The 17,197-nt window shown below is 45.4% G+C and overlaps 2 long non-coding RNA genes across 2 annotated transcripts in view; one reads left to right on the forward strand and one right to left on the reverse strand.

The window, feature by feature from the left end:
* LOC307026289 overlaps nucleotides 1-17,197 on the forward strand; it is a 340,364-nt gene that overhangs the window by 151,497 nt on the left and 171,670 nt on the right. The window lies entirely within an intron of this gene.
* On the reverse strand, nucleotides 1,578-5,257 carry LOC307026642. The gene is made up of 5 exons (XR_013804424.1): nucleotides 5,066-5,257; nucleotides 3,972-4,088; nucleotides 3,176-3,283; nucleotides 2,943-3,008; nucleotides 1,578-2,862 (listed from the first exon to the last, which is right to left on the reverse strand). It is a non-coding gene; the product is annotated as an uncharacterized lncRNA (long non-coding RNA).

Raw genomic sequence — 17,197 nt, forward strand, 5'->3', positions numbered from 1 at the left:
GATCCTTGGTGTTTCAATACCCTCGTAGCACATTGTTGCCCTGAGGCAACAAACCAACCTCTGGTTGAGGGGTGGTCACATTTTATAATTGATATAATATCAGGGACCCCTAAGCTCCTAAAACACATGGCGAAACATTTTTTTCCTCCCAAAATAAAAAGTCATGCCATAGAGGGTTAAAGAACTGGTCTGATCTAAACTGACTTAGTTAGGCTGGTCAATGTTTAAAAAGTATTTATTTATCAAATTCTTAAAACAAAGTCAGTGGAAATGTAATTATTTGTTCTCTCATGCAACAAAAGTGTAATGATCAGACACACAAAATAGTGCAGACGTTATAAATAATAAAAATAATGATATACCTAATGTAATTAGGTGAATTTTGAGAGGATAAAAAGGTTAAATATAAACTGCAGGTATGTGAATCCAGGTAAAGTGTGTACCAGTGCAGTAAATGTGATGTTTAATGTTGAAATCTGAAATAAACAAGATGCATGTACATTATATTACTGTTCTGCTTGTTTGAGTGGGGATTAAAATGTTTTCTGTAATAATAACCGTTTTTTTGGAAGAAATAAAAATATAAAAGAATAAACAAACCTCTTATGGCTCATTAAAAAAAAAAGTATATAAGAAAAACAGATTTAAAAAATACATGTTGCTCTTGTCATGTAAGCTTACACGGCGGGAAACAGAGCCTAACAGTGAAACCATAACTTCAAAAACATATCAAACTAAACAATTTCTTTATCAACAATTGCCATTTTCTTTCAGTTGTTTTTAAATTATTCTGTGTTGTCTACTTCTAACTAATATTTAAAACGTAGAACTAAATATTTGGGCGTGACCAACTTTATCCGGCTCTGTGTTGTTATAACGTCAGACGTTCCTGGCATAAGTTACAGAGAGAGAGATAGCAAACAGGTTAAAAACGAACTCTTTCCACAAACAAATGCAAGTTAAGTTATCACGATACACACACATAGATAAAGAGAAAGGAAAAATAAACTTTAGTTGAACCCTAGCTAGCTTTCTGAACCGTACTTACTGGTATAAAAAGATGGATTCACTTAAAGCACGGAGGTGTGCTGCTTTTTCTTCTTCTGCGCTTTTTAATGTGCGGTTAGAGCATTAGCATTAGCACCTAGCCTGTGTTACCAGACCTGCATTTACTTTTTAGAAAAGTTATTACATTATAAACATGAAAACACACTTTAAGTACCAAAACCATGCATAAGATCATACAGTCTATAATAATAATAATAATAATACATATTATTTGATCATATGTATTGATCCATTTATGTTAAGCTAATTGTATTCACTTTATTACTGCTGGATAGCTCATGTTGATTCATAAAAATTAATATATAATATATACAAATATATTATAATTATTTATTGATCATATTTTATTTTATTAATTTGAATCTGCAAATGAAATAAAACAATTTGATATCTTTCTCTGAATTGCACATAATCACCTCATTACATTTAAAGGTGATAATAGTTTTTGTAAATGCCAGAAAATTATTTTTGCAGTAAAACACAGTTTCACACAAACAAAGACATCATGATTCAAATTGTATTTACAACTTTATTGTAGAACAATTGTGAAATACAAAGAAGAAGGCACTAAAACATAAGCTTGTGATGTTACAGTTTCAATCCCACAGGGACCGCCACCAATACAACATTCATACAAATTATATATATATATATATATATATATATAAATGGTACATTATGCAGCTTATTCAGGAACAATTTGGTAAATATTTTCATTTAACGAAACTTTTCAAGGACAAAAAAAAAATCACATGTTTTCCAGGTTTTCCAGGATTTGCAGTTTCTGTATTTCTCACCAAAGCCTTCAAAATGTATTATTTAATATTCACCGATTTGCCCTAAGCCCAATGTTCTGTATTGCTGCTTTTCTGGTTATGTCAGATTATTGCTCAACTCATAAACCCAAACAGTATACAGGTATACAAAATAAACTAATAACGTATGTTTATGTATTAACTGGTATCTGTTTGGTAATCAGATTAAAAAGGCAAAATACAAATTAATTTGAAATGACAAAGGCTGTAAAATGCAGCTATTTATTTGATCTTAACATATATTTATTTAAGTTAATGAGGGATCGTTTTGTTCTGTACAGAAATTATTATTTCATTTCTCAGTGTAACGGTGTACTTTAGGGTTGTTGCATTTCACCAATATTTTATATAAAACTAATTGCAGATCAACAACAGGACAAAAAAGGACCCAATCTTAATACTCAAAAAACGGATAAACATTAATAACATTTAAGGGTAAAGCAGCTAGAATACCTTATCCGTCAAAAATAAAATGACAGTTAAGTAACATTTGAAAATTGTGTTCTGGAAAAATAAACTTTTGCTGATATTTTGCTGTGAAGTATAACAGCTGCCTGGATCATGTTCTGACTGTTTATTTTTATTTTATATGCAATTTAACTCTTGTGGTCGCTTGCCAGTAACATAAAAGCTTTTTAACTTAAAATATAGAACTCATTTCACCAGTATTATCTTTTCCAATTCCAAAATTCCACACAGGAAGATAAACGAGACATTACTGGATGAACCTACTGTTCTATGACATTTACCAATATCAACTAACCACTTTTTCCTTGTGTTAGCGTCATGATCGGCAACATACACAAATAAGATTATACATAAAAACTGAAATAATATGTGCAAAGTTTCAGAAATGACAACAATTTCAGTGCAAAAATCGCAGTTTGGATTTTTGTGTCAGCTGCAAGTCGCTTTAACTGGAATAAAGAGTCTCAGTGTCTCGACTTCAAGGATTCCTTCCTCCTGACAGCATCTTCACCTTTGGAATATATTTCATTATGTATACACCAATCAATAACAGCATCATGGTGTAGCATGAGAAATAAAAATTGAACTCACTGTGAGATTGAGAGACTCTAGAAAGTAGGAGGATATCCCTTACTGCTGGTCCTCACACACACAGCTCTGGAATTACATTTATAAGTCAGTACGTGATATCTGCTCTGCAATAAAAACAAACTTACAAACATGTATTTATTATACATGTAATATATTATACATAATATATTTGTTACTTGCTAAGCTAAGCAATGTTTTTTCTTCTCTAATCACATGTATATTAGAGCGCTTACTTCTCCACTGCAGGATGCAGTCTGAACGTTAAGTCCATGATCTCTTGGTGCCGTTTTTTGGGCAGGTAAAAACATCCCGCAAAGTCCTCCATGCTGCTCCTTCTGTCACTGAAATAATCAAAGATAAAGTCTTTAAGTCAGGACAGTTACTCAGTAATATCAGGTATAAACAATATTCATCTAATGTTTGACAAAACTAAATAAGCGGGTCATTCCAGAACAACACAGGCTGGAGCAGTGCACTGAATCTGTATTACATATGAAACTGTTATAAGTATATTTTCCTCCTTTCTTCAGTGGTGTAGTGTCAGTTCACCATGCACAGAACAGGGTACAGTAGTAAATAAAGAGTAAAGCAAATGCTCCTGAACAAATGACCTGCGATCAACCGCAGGTTTTTTTTGTTGAGTATTTGAAAATATGTGCATTAACACTGGATTAAAGTCATTCAAAGGTTAAATGTGATTACTGGGGATTTGATTTTATAAACTAAATAAGTTATACATGTTGCCTTTGCACCTTATTTATATAAGATATGATATATTTTCACCTTTTTCTTACTTGTTCTTTTCTGCAACTGTTGCACAATAACTTTCCACAGTACAAAAACAAAGTCTTCCTTATCTTATCAGCAATCTGAGCCTGACAGCATTAAGTGAGTCTTCAGTGCAGAGGTGAGGTCAGCTGTGTGTGTGTGTGTGTGTGTGTGTGTGTGTGTGTGTGTGTGTGTGTGTGTGTGTGTGTGTGTGTGTGTGTGTGTGTGTGTGTGTGTGTGTGTGTGTGTGTGTGTCCTCACGATGCGGGGGGGGGTTGGAGGCTGAATGTGGACATGCTGAGCCTCTCGGAGCTCCTGCTGGCTGCAGACGCTGCAACTTGTTCAGCACACAGCTCCATGTCTGCACCAACAAAACACCTGAAAGGGAGGCACAGCACACGGAGGTGGAGTTCAGTGGGAGGAAGATGAAGTATAGAACTAGCCGAATGTAAAAATACTCAACTTTTGTCTGCAAGTCAGCAGAATAACAGCAGGAACATGCACACACTGCAGCAGATAAAGTTTGCTTTGAGCTAGTCTAAACTAATCTGCCACTTAAAGGTCCCCTATTATACTGTTTTTCATCAATATAGTATAGGTCTCAGATATATACAAAACATGTCTCTGAAGTGTTTGGCTCCAAACACCAAACAGATCATTGCAGCATTCCATAATCCCCTCTGTTTCAGCCCTGTTTCAAAAGTGCTGATTCTCTGTCTGTTAATTTAGATGAAAATAAGGAGCCTCTCCGAGAGATATTTGGTTAAAAAGAACACAATGGTGCTCTAGGAGGAGATGCAGGTGATAAGGTGGGGTGGGGGTTAACTTGGTTGGTGATTGGCTGATGGTTACACAAGCCAACAAAACTGTATGACATCATAAAGTGGCCAAAATCTGATCAGCTCTGACAGGCTTTTATAAAGAATGATCAGGACAAAAAGAGAGTGAATCTTTTTTCCTGAAACTTTCAGATTCTTTTTCACATGTTTATGTATTAAAAAAAAAGAAGTGGATTTTGCATAATAGGTGACCTTTAAACTACAGATATTACACACATCAGATGACTTCATCTGTCATTTCAATCAATGTCGTATCACTTTTAGAAATGTTTCTTATTCCTTTCAGACATTATCCAAATGTTTTAAGGACAGTTTTCTAGAGCTGCCGCTGTATGCTCATGTTAGTCCCTTAGCCAAAAAAGAATCCCTATTATCCCTCTTGCTATAAATAATTTGGTAATCAATAATCCTAAAAAGGGTATTTTACATGCAACATGTCTTTAAATGCTGTTTTAAGCTTCTACATTTCGAGAGATTTGCTGCTTTTCTCTGTTGTTAAAGCTTAGATGTGATTACCTGTTTCTCTTTGCCACCCAAATACAGGTCAGGGATCCATGCATAAAACAAACCAGCTTTCCTCCTTGTAGTACATTTTAAAAAGGTTGCATGTAGAGTGATCCTTTTTTGAAAAACAACTGGTACGTCTCGATAAAAGTCTTTCCTCTGCTGTACTTTGAGCTTTGGCCCTCTTGCTAAAAATAAATTGCGACAACCTTTATGTCCTTGCTGCAGGATGTCGTCACGTAAACACACATTAACAAGGCGCAGCAAGATCCAATTACAGAATAAGTTTCATATTAACAACACCCCTTTAGATGCATTCAGGTCAAAACAGGAAGACTGCATACCAAACGTCTGCAGGATTGTATATTTGAATGCTGGTTCACACTTCAGCTGCCAGCTATTAATGGAGATAATGGGAGTTGGCTTCCTTTACATTGCAGAATTGATTTTACATTTGTATTACTTACTCTTGGACCGGCCCCAGAATTTATATTAGAGCACTTTCTGTAGACATTTAAGTTAACTGCAGACAAAACATTTGATGACTCAGTTTAAAGATAGCATTACTTTAAAGTTACTGAATGCTTTTTTATGTGTTCATGTGTGCTTTAACTCTTTGTTTTATTATTATATTTTAATATTTATTTTGAGTAATTGTATACGTTACTTTGGTATTTATTCAAAGTAATGCATTTTCTCTTTGATCAGTTTTTTGTATTGAGTTTTAGTTAGTTTAAATGTGTTTCTGACTGAGTGTAACTGTAATGCTGTGCTTTTTAAGATATATTACACATTCATTGTATACATTGATTAAGATTTTTTGAATTTTGACCAAAAATGCTGACGCAACAGGTTAAGGAATTCTGTTCAATAGTATTGTTGAAAACAAAGGAAAAATATCACTGAATATTTTAAGCCGTAGAAAAATAAACAAGTCCGATGCAATTCCTGATTTACCATCCACCCTCTGCCACCACGTGTGCACAACATGCAGTAAATCAGTCCTTCCTGATTAAGATAAATAAACACTTAGGTTGTATCTGAGCTTTTGGGCCCTCAGGGGTCATTAGCCTTTACTTCGGTTGAGAATTTCTTTTAAAATGTTAAAATAATGAAAATAAACTCACCATCTGCTGCAGTTTGTTCTCTGTCATCGCTCACAAAGTGAAGTGATTGCGTCCTCTCAAGTTTTTCATTCAGCTTTACCTGAAAGATAAACTGGTTCTTTGCTGTGTGGCATTCTTCTGCGCGGTCATTCATTTTAATGACGCAAATACACTATCTGATGGGCGAACAGCCAAATCTTCTCCTACCATTGAACACAACACTTAAAAAGTGAAAGGACAATAATGTGTCATACTTTTTAATGATATTACTATATCTGGGAGGAATTTAAGCATGAGCAGCTTTGGCATCATGATCCCCATGCAGGATTATTGTAATGCTATTTGATTTGATTAATGAACTCAAATTAGTATTTGTATTGTAGCCAATAAAAGCAGAGCATTAGAGATTGGATTTAATTACACTGAGCAAAACACTTTCACAATGGCCCTTGTATTAAAGTAAATATTGACAGGGAAAAAATATGAAAGACTACAGTATGATTCCACAAACCACATGTCTAAGTGGTGCTCCTGGAGGAATTGAACACTTCCTTGTTACTAAAAATAGAAAATCAGTGCAGAGCTAAAAATAGTAGTGATTACTGAGAAGTTCTGCGTGACGTGGAACACAATGAGCTGCGTAATAATTGCTCAATCTTTAAGGTTACCAGGATATCGCCACTTCGAGTCTTAATCGGTTACATTGATGACTCACTTTACCTACTTTACATTTACTTTATACAGTATTGATTGTCCTTTCTCCTTATCTTCCAACCATTTGGACGCAAACTTGCATTTCCCCATAACGATGTTGTTTAACAACCGGCGTAAACGGGCCTTCGCGCGCTATCAAGCAGTGAGCGCGCGATGTCCTGTTCAGGGGCTTCATTTATAACGCCGTGCGTAGGATTCACGTGGGAAGGTTGTACGGTGGCCCTGAAGTGCAAGACACCACAGCATTTCACAAAACACAACAGCATTTCAGAAAACGCCACAGCATTTCACAAAACGCCGCAGCATTTCACAAAACGCCACAGCATTTCAGAAAACACCACAGCCTTTCACAAAACGCCACAGCATTTCACAAAACACAACAGCATTTCAGAAAACGCCGCAGCATTTCACAAAACGCCACAGCATTTCACAAAACCTCGCAGCATTTCAGAAAACGCGGCACTATTTCACAAAACGCCATAGCAGTTCACAAAACGCAGCAGCAATTCACAAAACGCCGCAGCATTTCACATTGGACGGAAAGGGTATTCCTTAGGGAGAACACTTCTTGTTTGTGATTGGACAGAGCCAGCCAGAGAAGCACTGCTGTGATTGGTTATTTTTGCTGCCAGTCAAGAAATGATGCTTGGCCCAACGCATCAGCTGTTAGCTGTTAGCACACACTCAGAGCTCACAGCTTCTCATATCTGTTCAGAAACTGGACAAAACTTAAACATATACAAAACACAGACTGTCTATGTCATGGCGAATACAGTCGCTGCTTTATTTATGTCTGTATGACGTTGTTGTTAGTGTGGACGGAGCAGCTACAGGTTAGTTTAGCCTGATGGATCCGATCCCGATAGGATTTACATGGAGATACGCCCCGCCCCCTCACCAGCGTCTTGTTTGAATGACAGCAGTAAACACAGAATTAATGCTTTATCAATTCATGGTTTTTAAGGGGCTTATCTCCATGTAAATACTGTAACGATCACAGATGGAGTCGGAAACAGGCTTCCAGTTATTAGGCTTTAATAACTCGTCTTTACTTTGATGCTCACAGATACAGATATAGCTTGGGGTTTGCACCTTACACACTCTCCTAGCTCTCCCAAACACACCTTTATAACTCCGACTACGTCACAACTTCCCCGCCCTCCCCCGTCTGCTCCCCCAATCACGGACCCACACGTATACCAGCATCACTGTGTCGCTCCGTGATTGGCAGAGAGACGGGGGATGCCTGAGTGACACCCTCAGCATCCTATCCGGGTCGCTACACTACCCCCCCACTACTAAGTTCCTCGCCCACGAGGAACAAACAACACTCAGCACAAACACTACAACACACTGAACTTTGGCTAGGAAGGTCTGGGTGGACTACCATCCCTTCCAGTGAAACCAGGGCGCATTCTTGCCCTCTACAATAAACAAGGGGTCTCACCAAAAAAACGTTACTCACACAAAGTCTCTGAAACGACCCGGGGGTCGTGACTGCCTTCTCGGCAGGAGGCCTGGGATGGCCGGTTTCGGCCCAGGCGGGGAAAGGGGAAAGAAAATGGGGTTGCACTCAGTTCCTGCTGAGGCACTGCTGCTCCTCTCGCCGGGGGACCTGAGTGAGGATGTCGAAGGGCCAGCTGTGGGGTTTCCCTGTGGGGAAGCGACTCCTCTGTACGGAGCCAACCTGTCTCTGTGGAGAACCACCTTTCTCCCCTTGGGTGGCAGCTGCACCCCAGGGTTTCTCAAACTCCGGACCAAGGTCCGGATCCGGACCGAACTGCAAATCAATCCGGACCAAACCCTGTGTCCCATTATAAAAAAAAAAAAAATTTAAATTAAAAAAATTAAAAAAAGATTTCTGAATCTGATGAAAATTATAGTGGACCTATTATGCTATATTGGAAACATATATCGTTGGGCCGTACCTATACAAAACATGTCTAAAGTTTTGTGCTGTGATCTACCAAACAGATCATCCATTGTAGCCATGCCTCATACTGCTCATCATACCCCTCTTTTGCAGCCCTGTTAGAGAAACGCGGATTTTGCGTCCTTAGCTTGAAAAAAAAAAAAAGAAGAGGCGGAGCTAATGCCTGATCAGAATTCTACCGGAGATAAAGTTAAATTCTGCTGTGATAAAACGCCATCCTGTTCTAAACCACATGAAAGATTATTTCTGAAACAGTATCTCAAATGCTCTTTCTCTTGCTGGTTTATCACAAGGTGAGTTCCTTTTTTTATTTCCTGCTTTTTAAACACATGTGCTCTTCAGTACAGGTTAGCTCTGAGTGTTAGCGAGGCTTGCTAATGTAAACAAAGACGAGATTACGTCCAAAACACGTCAGGCATTGTTTCTGATAACAACTCTCTGTGGGTCCGCTGCCGATTTGACGTCAGATCGGCAGCAAATCTGTATCCGCTCCCTGTTTTTAAAGGATTTGGGTACAGAGGAAAAGAGAAAGGGTTTTATTTTCTGACGCTACGTGAGTTCCCTGACGCACCGGGCACACATATTTATGTATAAAAGACATCACAAAGTGTATTGTCTGACGCGTTGTGAGAATGAACGTGCATTTACTTGTGTGCGCGAGCGTGACACGCATTGCAGACCGCAAGTTAACCGCAAGTTTACCTTGAGTTTCTAATGCTTCTAATGCCATTGTTGCCGAGGTTCAAGGCATTGGCTACAGACAAACAGTGCCATTTCTCCCACTAGTTCAAGCCATCATACTGTATGTATGTATTGAATGTGTGTGTGTGTATACAGGGGCGCCGTTTACCGACAGGAAAGTGCTTGGACCGTAAGGGGGCCCCCAAATAAGGTAGATTAATCCAATCCAATCCAACTTTATTTATACAGCACTTTAAAACCTCCAAAGTGCTGTACAGAAAGATACATAACATATAAAACTACGCAGCTCAGCTCACAAAACATTCAATAAATTAATTAATTTAAAATCAAAGATACAAACACAAAACAAACCAGAATAAACGTAACAATTTCAAAATGTAATTTTCTTTAAAAAAAAAAAGAACAAAAAAAGATTAAGAAGGTCCACAGCAACGACAACATGGAACACTCTTTAATTTACAGCAACGACATGTCGGGAAAACCCCCCCAGGCATTGCGCGCCCAAACTGCTTCTTAATTTCAGTTTCGTTGCTCCGCTCCGGGGGGGGGGGGGGAGGGGGGGGGGACTTTACTGGCATTGATCCGGACCGTTGACCTTGTATAAGATTCACAAGTGGACCTTTAACAAAATAGTTTGAGCACCCCTGCTGTAGACCACTTCCCCCACCCTCTCCAGTACTCTGCACGGGCCAACCCACAGGCTGTCCAGTTTTGGGCACCGGCCTTTATTGCGCTGTGGGCTGTAGAACCAAGCCAGCTCCCCAGCCCGGAAATGCTGCCCTCTTGTCCGGAAGTCATAGTTCCGCATCTGTCTCACCCCAGCACTTTTCTGCTGATCGCGGGCAAAGGCGTGAGCGGAATCCAGGCGGTCCTGAAGTCTCCTGGCGTACTCGGGCCCTGGAGGCGTGTCCAGGGAGTCTGGTGGCTGACCAAACACCAAAACAGCCGGGGTGCGAAGCTCTCTCCCCAACATGAGGAGGGCCGGAGAACAGGCTGAGGACTCCTGTACTGCCGAGCGACATGCCATGAGCACCAGGAGCAGATGCTCGTCCCAGTCGCGCTGATGCTGAGACGTGAGAATGGCCAGCTGTTGTCCCATGGTGCGATAGAACCTCTCAACTAGTCCGTCGCTCTGAGGTCGCAAGGGGGAGGTGCGAGTTTTGTGCATGCCCAGTTGTGTGCACCCGGGACTCGAAATTTCTCCCCTGGTCGCTGTGCAGAGTCTCCGGTACTCCAAACCGGCTGAACATGCCGGCCACCAAGGCATCGGTGACTGTCTCTGCTTCTTGATCAGGGAGGGCATACGCTTCTGGCCATTTTTTGAAATAGTCTATGGCCGTTAGCACGTAGCGGTTACCCCAGCTTGACAAGGGTAGAGGACCCACCACATCCACCGCTACTCTCTCCATCGGGGCCCCCACGGGAAACTGTTGTAGTGGAGCATGGGAACGACTAGGGGGGCCCTTCCTAGCCATACACGGGTCACAGCGGCGACAGAAGTCTTCTACATCCCTCCGACACTGCCCCCAGTAGCAGCCCTGACGAAGGCGCCGGAGCGTGTTGGTGACGCCAAAGTGCCCAGAACCTGTGGTTCCATGCATGGCCTTGAGTACAGCCTCTTGCAGACCCCTCTGGACCACCACTTGCCACCTCCTTTCCCCTGTTGCTGGCTCCTTCCACGCCCGCTGTAGTACGCCCTGACACAAGCGTAGAGCCTCAAACTGAGACCACAGTCCCTTGGTCGCTTTAGAGAGCCCGGCCACTTCTTCCCACCGTGGCCGCTGCTGCGACTCGACCCACTGCAGAACAGGCTGTAGCACGGCGTCCAGCTCCTGCTGTTGCTTCCACTCTGCCCCGTCCACTGTCCGGACGGGGCAGAGTGGCAGACAACCTCTTCCACTGGCCTCGCGGCCGCACAGGCAACACCCTCCTCCAGCAGTTCCTTTTCCCGAGTCTCTCTCCTCTCGCAGTAGTGGCAGCCGCCGGCAGCACACGGGCGGCGGGAGAGAGCATCCGCATTAGTGTGGCGCACCCCAGCCCGGTGCTCCACCCTGAAGTCGAATGCTTGGAGCTCTTCTATTCACCTGGCAACCTGCCCTTCGGGCTATTTGAATGTCATGAGCCACTGTAATGCAGAATGATCCGTCCTCACCGTGAACGCCTGGCCACACAGGTAGTATTTAAAGTGCCTGATGGACAGCACTACTGCCAAAAGTTCCCTGCGAGTGACACAGTAACGTCGCTCTGCTTTGTTGAACGCCCGGCTGAAGTATGCCACCACCCGCTCCCCCTCTGATGTAGTCTGGGAGAGCACTCCACCTACACCCACTCCGCTAGCGTCTGTGTCCAGGGTGAACGGCAGACGGGGGTTGGCTGGGGCGAGAACCGGGGACTCACTCAAGGCCCGCCTCCGGCTGTCAAACGCTGTTTGACATTGCTCCGACCACAGGAAATCCCTGTCCTTCTGCAGCAGCTGGAACAGGGGTGCAGCCGTGCAAGTAAAACCCCGTACAAACTTCCTGTAGTACGAAGCCAGGCCCAGGAAACTCTTCAGCTGTTTCTGGTTGCGAGGGTTTGGCCAGCCCGCGACTGCCTGCACTTTCTCAGGCAGGGTGCCGATGCCCTCACCCCCCACTTTGTGGACCAGGAAAGTGACCTCTCTCTGCAGGAAATGGCACTTATCTGGATGTAGCTTCAACCCAGCGGCTCTGATCCTTTCCAGCACCACTCGCAGAGCTCCCAGGGCCGCCTCAAACAAGCTGCCATGTGCCAGGATGTCGTCCAGGTAAACCACGCACTGCTGGCGGGGAATCTCTGACAGCACCCTGTCCATCAACTGCTCAAACGTGGCGGGGGCATTGCAAAGCCCAAAACTGAGGACCTTGAACTACCATAGTCCCCGGCCGGTACAGAAAGCCGTTTTTGGCCTAGCCTCTGGGGCCAGAGGAACTTGGTAATACCCACTGCGGAGGTCCAAGGAAGAGAACCACGATGACCCGGCGACCAGGTCCAGGGACTCATCGATGCGAGGCAGGGGGTATGAATCCTTCTTAGTGACCCCGTTCACCGGTCTGTAGTCTGGGCACAGCCGCCAGCCACCGGTCTTCTTCGGAACCATGACTGCCGGAACGGCCCACGGGCTGTCGGAGGGCTCGATGATGTCTGCCTGCAGCATGCTCTGCACTGCCTCGTCGCAATCCTGCTGATGAGATAGAGGAAGTCGGCGCCGGCGACACTTGATGGGACGCGCGTCCCCCGTATCAATCTTGTGTTCTACCAGGTGCGTTCGGCCCACCTCCTCCTCTTTCATGGCGAAACTGCCCTGGAACTCTAGCAGCAGCTGCCACAACTGCTCTTGCTGCTCTGGATTTAGGCCGCCACAGTTCTTCCGCCACACCTCCAATACTGCAGGCAGAGCCTCTTCCACCCCAGTCTGGGGTAACTGAGGGGGGGCCGTGATCGATTGGCACCGTCCGGGGGTGACCAGTGCAGCATTGTCCTGAGTGGGCGTCGCCATGGATATGGGAGTCAGGGGTCTCCCCGCAGGTTCAGCCGGGACGTGGATACGGGTCATAGTGATCACCGGCCCCCCATGGAAACTCACTGTGCCGGCTAGAAAATCCAGATGCCAGCCAGACGCCTTCAAAAAGTCCAGACCCAGAATACACGGGTCCTGCACCTCCGCTATCCACACGGGGTGCTGCACTTCAACTCCCCCCACCGACACAGTCAGCGTGCCTCTTCCTTTCATCGGCGCCAGCTCTCCCGTGACGGTGCGGAGACGCACCGCTGTCGGCTCCAACATAGTCCCACTGGGCAACACATCCGGTCTCACTAGGGTTACTGTAGAGCCTGTGTCCACCATTGCAGCGCAGGGCACCCCTTCCACAGCGACAGGGACGTAGCAGGACTCTCCACCACCCGCGCGGCCCACCGCGACGACAGGCTCCAAGCCGGTGCTGTCATCTTCTTCAGAAAGGCGTCGCGTCTGGTTCCCCCGGCTGAGCTGCCAGGCTTTTTCCTCTGATGTCGGTGTTGATGACAATAGAACGGTGGTTTGGTTGAGGAGTTTATGGGCTGGGCTCCGCATCTTCCCCTTTATGCGGACCCCCCGTCGTTTCCCTGGGTCCGGCGTGCCTTGGGGCAGTCTCTGGCCAAATGTCCCGGCTGACCACAACCCCAGCAGACCCTGGTACTTGGTCTGCGTGCTGGCTGCAAAGAAACAGCCCTTATAATTTTCCGTCATCTCGGTAACCCATGCCGGCCTCTCTGCAGCTCCTCGTAGCCTGTGTTACCGGCCCTCCGTTGCTCCTCGCAGTTCCCCTCCACACATCCTCTCTCTCCACAGCCATCTCCAAGGCTACCTGCAAGGACTGTGGATGCTGCAGCTGCACCTCGACCCTCAAGTCCACAGGGAGGAGAGCCCGGATCAACTGATCCTGTGCCAGCTCGCTCTGCACTCCGGGCGGCATGTGCTCATACGCCCGCCGCGTCAGGCTCTCCACTACATTAGCCAGCTCCCGCAGTGTCTCCCCAGACTGCCTACAGCGGTTGCTCAGTTCATTTCGGAGCAGCTCTGGCGGAAAACACTGTCCAAACCACCTCTTCAGAGCCCACCGCTAACGCTTCGTAGCTGAGTCTGTCCTCCGGGCTAAGCAGCAGCAGACATGAAAGAGCCTCATCTGTGAGGCACAAAGCTAGCTGTAGTGCTTAGGTCTCTACTGACCACCCTCCGGTGTGTGCAAGTAGTTCAAATTGGGCATGGAAAGCCTCCCAGTCAGCCTTACCCGAGTACTTGGGTGCCTTCACGGACGCGGCGGCTGCTACCGGTTGATGGGCGCCGCCATTGTTGTTTACATCCCGCTCCGTTTTGGCGCGAAACGCAGCTGAAGATGGCGACATTCCCGTGTCTCTAGCCATCCTCACTGCCGCCTCCCTCAGGCTCTCTCTCGCCTCCCGTACCTTCACGAACTCCCCGCTCATGTCCTTCGACCACCCGCATGCTCCGTCTTCCTCTCCATCCCTACTTTCCTGCTTCACCCCCATCTTGCTGAACTCTTCCATCTCCGCCAGCTTACCGGCTAGCTCCGTGACACAGTTACGAACTCTAGTCCCGGATAGACGTCCTCCGTTCGAAAAGTCACTTCTGACACTAATGTAACTGTGAGCCTCTCCGCTCACACAGGATTCAAATAGGGACGGAAAGAGCAGGTTGGTTGAACACAGGCGTTTATTAACTCCAAACAACAATATGCGCGGGTCTCAAACGTTGCCCGGGTGGGAAACTTCACAGGTCCTTTGGCGACCTTCCAGGATCCCGCCTACTGCATAACCGACCAGAACCAGGTTACGACATGCTTTTCTTCCGGCACTAATTACCTGATTCCGATCAGCTGTCTGGCCTCCGGCCGAGCCACTCCCTTCACTCCAGCAGCCAGCGCCCAAACCACGCCCCGCTGCCACAGTAACGATCACAGATGGAGTCGGAAACAGGCTTCCAGTTATTAGGCTTTAATAATTTGTCTTTACTTTGATGCTCACAGATACAGATATAGTTTGGGGTTTACACCTTACACACTCTCCTAGCTCTCCCACACACACCTTTATAACCCCGACTACGTCACAACTTCCCCGCCCTCCCCCGTCTGTGTCGTGTTATTCAATAATACACGTGAGTTCAACTGTCGCAATTACGTGTCCTTTTATTGGTAGCTCACATCCTCGTACAACCCTAGCTCACATGCTGGTACCATCCCTTGTCCCCTGCCTATGACGCCACTGAACCGTGTCCGTAGGGCTTCACTACTATTGGCTAACAAACACACACAGCACAATAACACCACATCTCCCTTTTTATGAATCAATGGGTAGACTGCCATTGACTCCACAGACCTTAGAGGATTATTCTGCCTCTGTAGGGTGGAAAGTCTGTTCCTATCTGAACCAGAGATATAAAATAACAGTTAACTCTAGACCTTCCTGAACTATCTGTAACCATATAATATTTTGTGCATACACAACATTAATGCACAACATTATTAATAACCAGTTTATTTTCCTTTGTACGACTCTATATATATATCCCTTAAGTCGCTGGTTTGTTTACAACTCCAACCTAGCCGGTCTCACCACGGCTCTCCCAGAACTGGTTCTAGGGGTAGGTGGCAGATCTTGCGCACTAGGCTCCGGAGGTTCTGCGATACGCTGCTCTGGCACACCTCCTGAATGCTGTTCCGCTGCATCTCTGCCGCTCTGCTCTGACGAGGAGTACATGGGGATGAGATGATGGCGATTTCGCCGGACTGTCCCATGAGGTCCCTCAAGAATGTAGGAGCGCGGCGTGTTGTGATTGCCAATAACCGTTCCACTCGCTTTCTGATCCGTGACCCAAACCTCTTTTCCCGGTGCAAGTCTCTCAAGACTTCTCACTCGATGACGCAGGTTGTACCGCTGTGCATCCTTTATTCTCCTCTCTCTTTCTCGCAGAACTACAGCCTCGGCGTCGGGAAGAGCAGGATCCAGCAGCGCTGGTAATGTTGGCACCGTCGTGCGAAGCCTCCTCCCCATGAGAAGTTGCGCAGGGCTATACCCGTTCTGTAGTGGGGTGGTTCTGTAAGCCAGCAGAGCCAGATATGGGTCTGCTGCTTTCTTAAGGAGACTCTTCACAGTCTTTACAGCCCGCTCTGCCTCACCGTTGCTCTGTGGATATTTAGGGCTGCTGGTGACGTGTTTAAATCCATATGACTCTGCAAACTCTTCAAATGCCCTTCCTGAGAACTGCGGCCCGTTGTCTGACACCAGCGTCTCAGGTATACCATGTCGTGCGAAGATGGATTTGAGATGGTGGATTACATCTGTTGATCTTGTGGGTGTCAGCAAAGCCATTTCCACATACCTTGATGCATAATCCACTACCAGCAGATATGACTTGCTTCCCAGCATAAACAAGTCGGTACCCAGTTTCTGCCATGGTCGGCCTGGATATTGTGTTGGCATCAGCGGCTCTTTGGGGTTTTGTCTCTCCTTGCTGCATGTTCTGCAGTTGAGAACCAACTCATTTAGCTGCTGACTTAGCCCTGGCCACCATACAGACTGTCGGGCACGCTCCCTACACTTCACCAGTCCTTGGTGACCTTCATGTAGTCTGGCGAGCACATCGTTTCTCATTGTTGCGGGGATGAAGAGTCTGTCCCCCTTTAACAGTAGTCCGTCTTTTACAGTTATGAATGCTTGTTCCGCCAAGTATAACTTTATGGCTTGTTCACTGTTGCTGTGTGCTGGCCATTTCTCTTCACACAGCTGCATCACTCTTCCGCACACACTGTCCTTTGCCAACTGCTCTTTTAGCTCTTCCAGGTAAGCCGTGCTTGATGGCAAACTGTCGATAATCATGTCCACATAGATATTCGTGCTCTCGAGGAACTCTTTTTCATCTGGTGTGGAGCCTCTTTTCACAGGTGCACGTGACAGTGTATCAGCCGTCCACAGGCTTTTCCCTGGCACATGTGTGATTGAGTAGGAATAACGCATCAGGGGCATCCGGAAAGGTTGAATCCTAGGGGGAAGGGGATCCAATGCCTGAGACCCCAGGAGACTCAGAAGAGGTTTATGATCTGTTTCAAGCTCAAAGTGTCTGCCGATGAGAAAGTTGCGAAACCTTTCACACGCCCAGGTTAAGCCTAAAGCTTC

The sequence above is a fragment of the Notothenia rossii genome (genome assembly GCF_949606895.1).
Source record: "Notothenia rossii genome assembly, chromosome: 12".
Lineage (NCBI taxonomy): Eukaryota > Metazoa > Chordata > Actinopteri > Perciformes > Nototheniidae > Notothenia > Notothenia rossii.